Source organism: Callospermophilus lateralis, unplaced genomic scaffold, assembly GCF_048772815.1.
Source record: "Callospermophilus lateralis isolate mCalLat2 unplaced genomic scaffold, mCalLat2.hap1 Scaffold_82, whole genome shotgun sequence".
In the NCBI taxonomy this organism is placed as follows: Eukaryota; Metazoa; Chordata; class Mammalia; order Rodentia; family Sciuridae; genus Callospermophilus; species Callospermophilus lateralis.
The window spans coordinates 2,187,057-2,194,357 of record NW_027516260.1 but is presented as its reverse complement, the minus strand read 5'-3'; the positions used below and the strand labels follow the sequence as shown (position 1 = coordinate 2,194,357).

The 7,301-nt window shown below is 35.5% G+C and overlaps 1 pseudogene; it reads left to right on the top strand.

Moving 5' to 3' along the window:
* Nucleotides 1-6,754: 6,754 nt before the first annotated feature.
* On the top strand, nt 6,755-6,863 carry LOC143411110 (small nucleolar RNA U13; annotated as a pseudogene).
* The last annotated feature ends 438 nt before the right edge of the window (nt 6,864-7,301 follow it).

Genomic DNA, 7,301 nt, shown 5'->3' with positions numbered 1-7,301 from the left:
TGCACTTGCTTCCATTCCCCGAATAATATAAAAAAATTGATTTTACAAGAACTACAAGAAACCTGAAATTCCTTGAAGCACCAGTTTAACAAATTTATCCCCACAATAATTCTGAAAATATTAATTTAATTAAGGCAAATAATTGTGTCTTGTCAAATGGGAATATTGGGCCTCTGTTTGTTTATTGTTTTATATTCCAAGGGGCTTCCCAGAAATGTACCAATTTAAAATCTTGTTAATTAGCCATTATTTAATGAGATTAACTATCATTATTTTGGAATACTAAGTATAGTGAAAATAATAGCTGAAGAATATAACTATGCTAAGCAATCAATAACTTGGTTTATTTATCCTAACAACAATGCAAATTTTATAAAGACAAGAATTTAAAAAGAAAAACAATGTTTGTCTGTTTGTTTTCCACAGATACATCACCATGTATCTGTGGAACACAATGCTGGTTAGTGTTCAAAACATTTATTGAATGATTGATTGATGGATATAAAACCAATCTAATCATATGGAGGACCTATTTCCTCAACATTATTGTTAATTTCCTCCAGGTTCCATTGGGAACATAGGTGCTGCTCATTATTCCTAAAGAAATTGAGATAGAGAACTGGTTAGAAGAGGATATTCATATCTTCTGAATTTACTGCAAAATAGTTTCACTGATTTACAATAGCTATATAGTGGATGAATAAAGGTATGGAAAGAAATGTTACTTGCTGAGAATGAATAACTCAAGGTGCCTTTCTTTGTTTGGGGCCAAGCTCCAGATAAGACATTTACTTTCCTCAACTAAAAGTACCATGAGTTTTTTTCCAAAAATATAATTTATGAAGTGAATAACTTAAAATTTATCAGAGTTCATATTTATCTTAAATATATGTTCAAATTTACTTCAGTCCAATCAGTATGAAACAACTAAAACTTCCACTAATTATGTGCAGATAAAATAGCCAACTAGTTGATATTTTTAATCAATAAACTCCTTGGGGATAGTTACCTATTCTTTGTAAATTTTTATTTCAATGAAAAAATTATTATTTCAAATAATAATTTCAATAAAATAATTTACCAAAAAAAGTACATACAGATCCGAAATCACTTATACTAAATAAACATTGGAAACAAGATATACTCCATAACTTTGTGTCAAAACACAAGTGATACCAAATTGACCTGAAGCAATTTTCAGTTCTTATATAACTCATTTTCAACCCCCAGCCCTATGTTGCAGCTTCACCTACTGGAGTGTGTCTTCCCCACCCCACTGGGCAGGAGCTAGTGCTGACAGTTAGGGCACCATCATATTTGCAGAATGCTTTATACATGATCTGCCTCCACTCATGTGTTTCATGCCTTTTCCCTGTCCCCACAGAAACTGCAGGTCAAGGAAGAGTATAGAGCCACATTCAGTGAGATCAGTAAATCAGGGTACTGGCTGCTGTCAGAGATGGAACTGCAGGTGTTACTCATCATTACCAAGTGCTTTGAGGACATGAAGGTGGCTGCTTAAACTGTGGATACCAAGAATGTGGGTGCCTGAGTAGGCCAATGACTGCCCACCCACTGTTCCTTCCCCCAGGACACCCAGATTCTCACTGAGGTGCACAAGTCAGGTTATGCCCGCCCTGGTGATGTGGAATTTGAGGACTTCAGCCAGCCTGTGATCTGTGCACACTCAGAAAATGGCCTGGACACCTGCTCAGATTGAGAGCCTAAGTTCCAGGGCCCTGGCCATAGTTGTGCCAAGCGCTGGCTTTTTGGCAAGAAGAGCAAGGTGGGGGCCCAGAATGTTGTGTGAGAAGACACTGAGTGGGGACAGCTGAGGCCCTAATGAGTTGAGCCCAGCCACAGGAATGCTGAGTCCTGGGCCATACTTTTCCTCTTTGCTACATTCCTGGGCTGGAGGGAAGGAAGGCAAGTCAGCAGCACATTGACCTGGGAGTCCCCTGAGACTGAGGAGGGCAGGATGTTGTCCTGTGGCATCTGTTTGCTGATGCTCAGGATGCTGGGAGAAGATCTGCTGGTGGAATTTGTGCTGGACTGACAGTTTGTGTTCCTGTCTTTTAGGAGTGCCCCTAACCCCAGATCTCTATCCATCTGATGGATCCTTATGCTCTATAGTTTTGGTATTTTTTGTTTGTTTGTGTGTTTTCAGCATCAGATGTAAACCCTAACACCACCGGTTTATATCTTGGACAGCTCCTGACTCCCTAGTATGCCTTAGACACCTCCCACTGACATCAGCCATTCTCGTCTTCAGTCCTCTCCTCCTAAGCTGTAACCCCTGACCTTTCCTGCCTTCCACAGCCCTCTATGAGTGGCATGCCACTTTGGCCTGTGTCTGAAGACTTTCTTCATGCAAATGCCTCCTGTACCTCCTTCTAAACTGAGTCCAGAAAACCCAGTGGACTATAGCATCCCTATTCCAGCCCCTAGACCTAATAGTCAAGGGATGTAGGAGATGGGGTAGAGAGAGGTGTGACCTCTTTCTCTGAGTCTAATGTCCTCCTTGTTACCTATCAGATTTTGTGTTGCCCTTACATGTACTTTCTTTGTGATTATGCATCTTGATTTGGGATATTATTACTATTTTTTATTTCTTTTTTGCTTTTGCTTCTCTGCATCCATACTTATGTTCATCCTTCTGTCCATCTTCATTTTCTTCCCTTGCCTCCTCCTTGCCTGTCCCTTCCTGGACCCAGCTGGTAGTCACGCCCCCCAACCCTCTTCCCCCTAGAGGGTGTCATGTCATTGGCCTTGCCTAATGGGTTCCCTTACCAGCTATGTCTATGATTCCTTGGTCTTCTTGAGTGAGATCAGTAAGTCAGTCAATCTGTGGCTATCATCCTTCCAGATCCTTCCAGGAGGCCATGGGAGTAAGTGAGGACTGTGGGAGGAGGGATGGCACTGGCCCTCCCATCAGCAAGGTGGTGGACCCTAGGCTTGCTTCCTGCAGCCAGCTGGGTCCCACTCCTTCTTCACTCTGTCTATGACCTTGCTCCCAAGATATTTGGAAGGGGAGGAAGGTGGACTTGAATCTTCAGGAGTGTGCAGCGCCTGGAAGCTTCAGCTTCAGAATCCCAGACTCAACCCTCTCTTTCCTTTGCAGACTGTGGCTTCAGAGAATTTTAGCCACTTGCCCCTGGAGCAGCAGAGAAAGCAGCTCCAGTATCAGTTAGAAGAACACAACCAGGAGCTGAAGAAGAGGTGAATCAGAGGTAGGGCCTGGCAGAGGGGCCAGGCAGGGGACTGGAGTGCCATTGGGTTATATTTAAAAGAATGGTGTGCTCAACAATAGAGTGCTTGCCTAGCACAGACAAAAAGTAACCATAAAATATTTACACTCAAATGCACCCAAAAATGTCACAGAGACACCAGCAGGGAGGTTTTATAGGTGATTCTTCATGTGCCTGGAGGAAACTGTTGCTTTCGCTCCCATGCAAGGATTTCTAGCAAACAGAGTGAAAGCTGCCAGCTTATTTAGAAGGCTGGGGAACCTGGGTTCCCAAATCAGTGAGCAAGAATTCAAGTCAATGAAATTATGGTCTCATTTTTCCTCACTTCTGGTTTTAGATACAAAATCCTGACAAGAAAATTTAATGATGTACTACAAAACAATACATGGCATGGTGGTGTTAGTTGGGTGCCACAGAACTGTATGCTTCATAGTAATCACAAGAGGAAATTTTGTGTTATGTCTCCTTCACCAGAATAGGAAAAGGTTATTTTTTAAAGAAAAAAATACATAATCAATTGGGCATTATCCCAACAATGCAAACATGGTTCAATATCAAGAAGCCTTACAGTCTAATCCATCACATTAGAGAGCTAAAAGGAAATAAAAGCATATGGCTAACTTTTTAATAATTCAAACATTTAAATATTAAAAATAAAAATCTGCCAGGCTAAAAAGAAAATCTATTTTGGATATTGAAAAACTATCTATTTAGATAGAAAAACTATCTATTTTGGATATTGATTATATCAGTATAATTTCAAGGACTATAACACACACACACACTCATAACAAATATTAATATATTATTAGTGGCACAGAATGTTAACTTGAGGCAGCTCTGCTCATGTGGGGCAAGGAGTATATAAAAAGTCTCTGTAACTTCCCTCAATTTTTCTATGAATCTAATTTTTTCTCTTAAAATTAAAAAAGAGAGATCCATATATCTCAAGACATAAAATAAATAGTATCTACATCTTGCTCAGAAAATCTTTAAATATATGAATACTCTAAATTTATGTATACAAAATTAATACTTAAATGAAAATTTAGATCATTGAATTATTCTGACTATGAATGAAGTTAAATGTAATATATCGTTTGTTCCAGTTATTTTACTCATAGATTTAATTTTAGAGCAATTTTTGAAAAAGTTTGGAAAAAAACATAGACATGATTGCTTTATTTTGGCATTGTTCACAGAAATGCCAGAATTAGAGATAATCAGGAGAAGTTGGAGACAATGTTAAGATAATTATACTGGATTTGTACAATTTCAAATGTATAAAATTGAATTATAGCTATATGAATTAAGCACAGAAGACTTATTTAGTGAGACATATTTATATTTATCCAAGTACATACATAAAACTCATTAGAAAGCTGCATAAACAGAGAAGTTTGCATTAGGGATGAAGGATAAGAAAAAGCTGAGTTAGGAGAATAGCATGAGACAAAATGCAGAAATTCATGAGATGACCCCTGTGCACCTGAGATGAACACAAAAAAGAAACAACTAAAAATTTATTTACCTAAATAAAAATCATTTCACCATTTATCAATCAAATTAGGAAAATAAAGTATACACATTTATTTGTTTATTATTATTGTTGTACTTAAGCTGGAGAAAGAAAAGAATGAAAAGACTCTTTCTCAAGGTAACTCAGAGAGTGGAAAAGTATAAATAAAGCAATGATCATGGATGACTTCTTGAGTAATGGTTCATCACCATTTTCTCTCATTAGAGTAAATACAAGAGGGAAAATGTTAGGAAATTAAGAAAAGTATAAAATCACCCCAGAGGAATAATACGCAGTGAAAATAATTCTTCTATTTATCTCTAGTGGCAAATGTCAAAGAATTATTTTACAAAGAAGCAAAAGGAGGAGAAATATCTGAATTTTCTTTGACGGATTTCTTTTTCTATTTTAACTTGATTATGCAGCAGAAATGGATTTCTCATTTTGAAACCAACAAAGGGTGGCATTTTGGCCTTCTCACTCTGACCTTGTGTGGATTTTCTATTTGCATATTCCATCTCAAGTGCAGTATTTCTCAGTATCAAGGACTAGATACACAGCAGAGCTGTGCTGCTCAATGTATCATCTGTTCACAATGGTTTTGCATAATGGCTCTATGTTGCTTGGAGATGTGCACTTAATTGCAGCAATCCATACAATACTCTGTAATGCACCACACCTTAATTAGCTCTTCCACATATTAAGGGGATGCAAGGAGAGGGAAAATTCATCTAGATGTTAAAGGAGAATTCACATAGTTTTTCCTCAACTGATATGTCATAAAATATTAAATGACATTTCCTTTACTCTTAAGAACTTTTTGAAGAGTAAAGTATGAATAAATTCTACACATCTTTTGCCACAGTGGGAGGGGAATAGTTTATTTAAAACAAGGGCAAACTGAGGAAAAATTATCCTATCCTAATGTCAAATTTAATGCATGTGCTCTTTACCTTGGCTTTCAAAATCGAAAATTAACATAGATATCTGGACATACTATCTTAATAAGAACATCATTAATTATAATATTCTTTAAAGATCACTGTAGAGCCACAGTTGGTTTTAATTTTATATTTAGAAATATCAATTTTAGCTGTTTAATTTGACAAGGTAAAACATATAGAGAAAAAAACCTATGATGATAACACAGAAATTTTTATTAAAAATTTCAAATTTATTAAAATTTGTCTATGCTCAATCTTTGTCAGTGCTAGATTTTTTTGTATTTTATAAAAATAAATTTTGAAACATATTTCTGATAGGATTTAAAATGCAAACAAGTAATATTAAAGATACACCAAGATATTATTGACATATAGTGTTAGCATCTATTTGAGGCACTATATATTCTAAATAATTTTTTTATTTTATCTAAGTCTCAAAACTTTATGATGTAAATATTTTTAAGCAAAATTCATAGAAAGAATCTATGGTGTCAAAAAGGTTAAGAAACTTGATAGGGCATAAATACTAAATGGCACAAATACTAAATCTGGCACTGACAAAGACTGAGCAGAGATATTTAGTTTGATTCTGAGTACTGAAAGGAGAATAGCAATAAGGATGGTCAGAATCGAGAAGGACATAGATAAGTTTATATAACTTCCTGTTTTACACTAAAATGCATACTTCAAGTGAACTTCTCAAGTACATTTAGTTTGAAATATGTTAGAACTTCATACATGTCCATTGATAAATGAAATTGATAACTGAATTATAACAGAATGAAAGGTTCAGAAAAAATGGAAAAAATAGCAGAAAAGAAGTATTCAGACCATTCTTTTAGTTATTTTCCTGACATCACATTTCTTTGTATATCATGAAGTTATGATATGATTATGATAAAATTATGATATGATTCAATCTGTTATACTAACCAAGATATAATTGCATGGATTTTATGACCTATATAAAAAAGAATTAAACTTTAATCATTTATTTCATCATGACAACAATCTTTAATATAATTTATAAAAATAGAATAAATATACTTTTGGTTCATAAGTGTGATGATTATTGGGTGTTCATGTGGCTGGTGTGGGAGATGTGCCTTGCTCTACATCTTGTCACTACATCTGCACATTACTTATCTGTTGTCAAAAAAAGGCTAAGGAAGGTATTTTATTAGGTAAATTTAAACTCCTTCCTTCTCTCTTGAGTTCTAATTTCTTTTTAATATGTGATATAATTCCACCTTACTCTGATCTCTCCTCTTGGGGCCCATGACCCACCCTAGAAATTGTCTAAAAAGAACAAAAAAATAATCTTTCTTATTACCTTCCAATACATATCACATACTGTCCTGTTCAATTTTCAATTTAACATACTGTCTTGTTCAATTTTCAATTTTTTTATTTTTTATTTTTTTTACAATTCTAAACCAACTAAAGGATGAAGTCTAACTCTAAATAATGACATATCTGAACTTTCTTGATCTCTTTACCCTCTTCACATAATTTCAGTATATTATATTTTCACTTCCCTAAACACAGTTGCTTCAAAATATGTTCAGGCCTCATATCCTGCATAAAAAT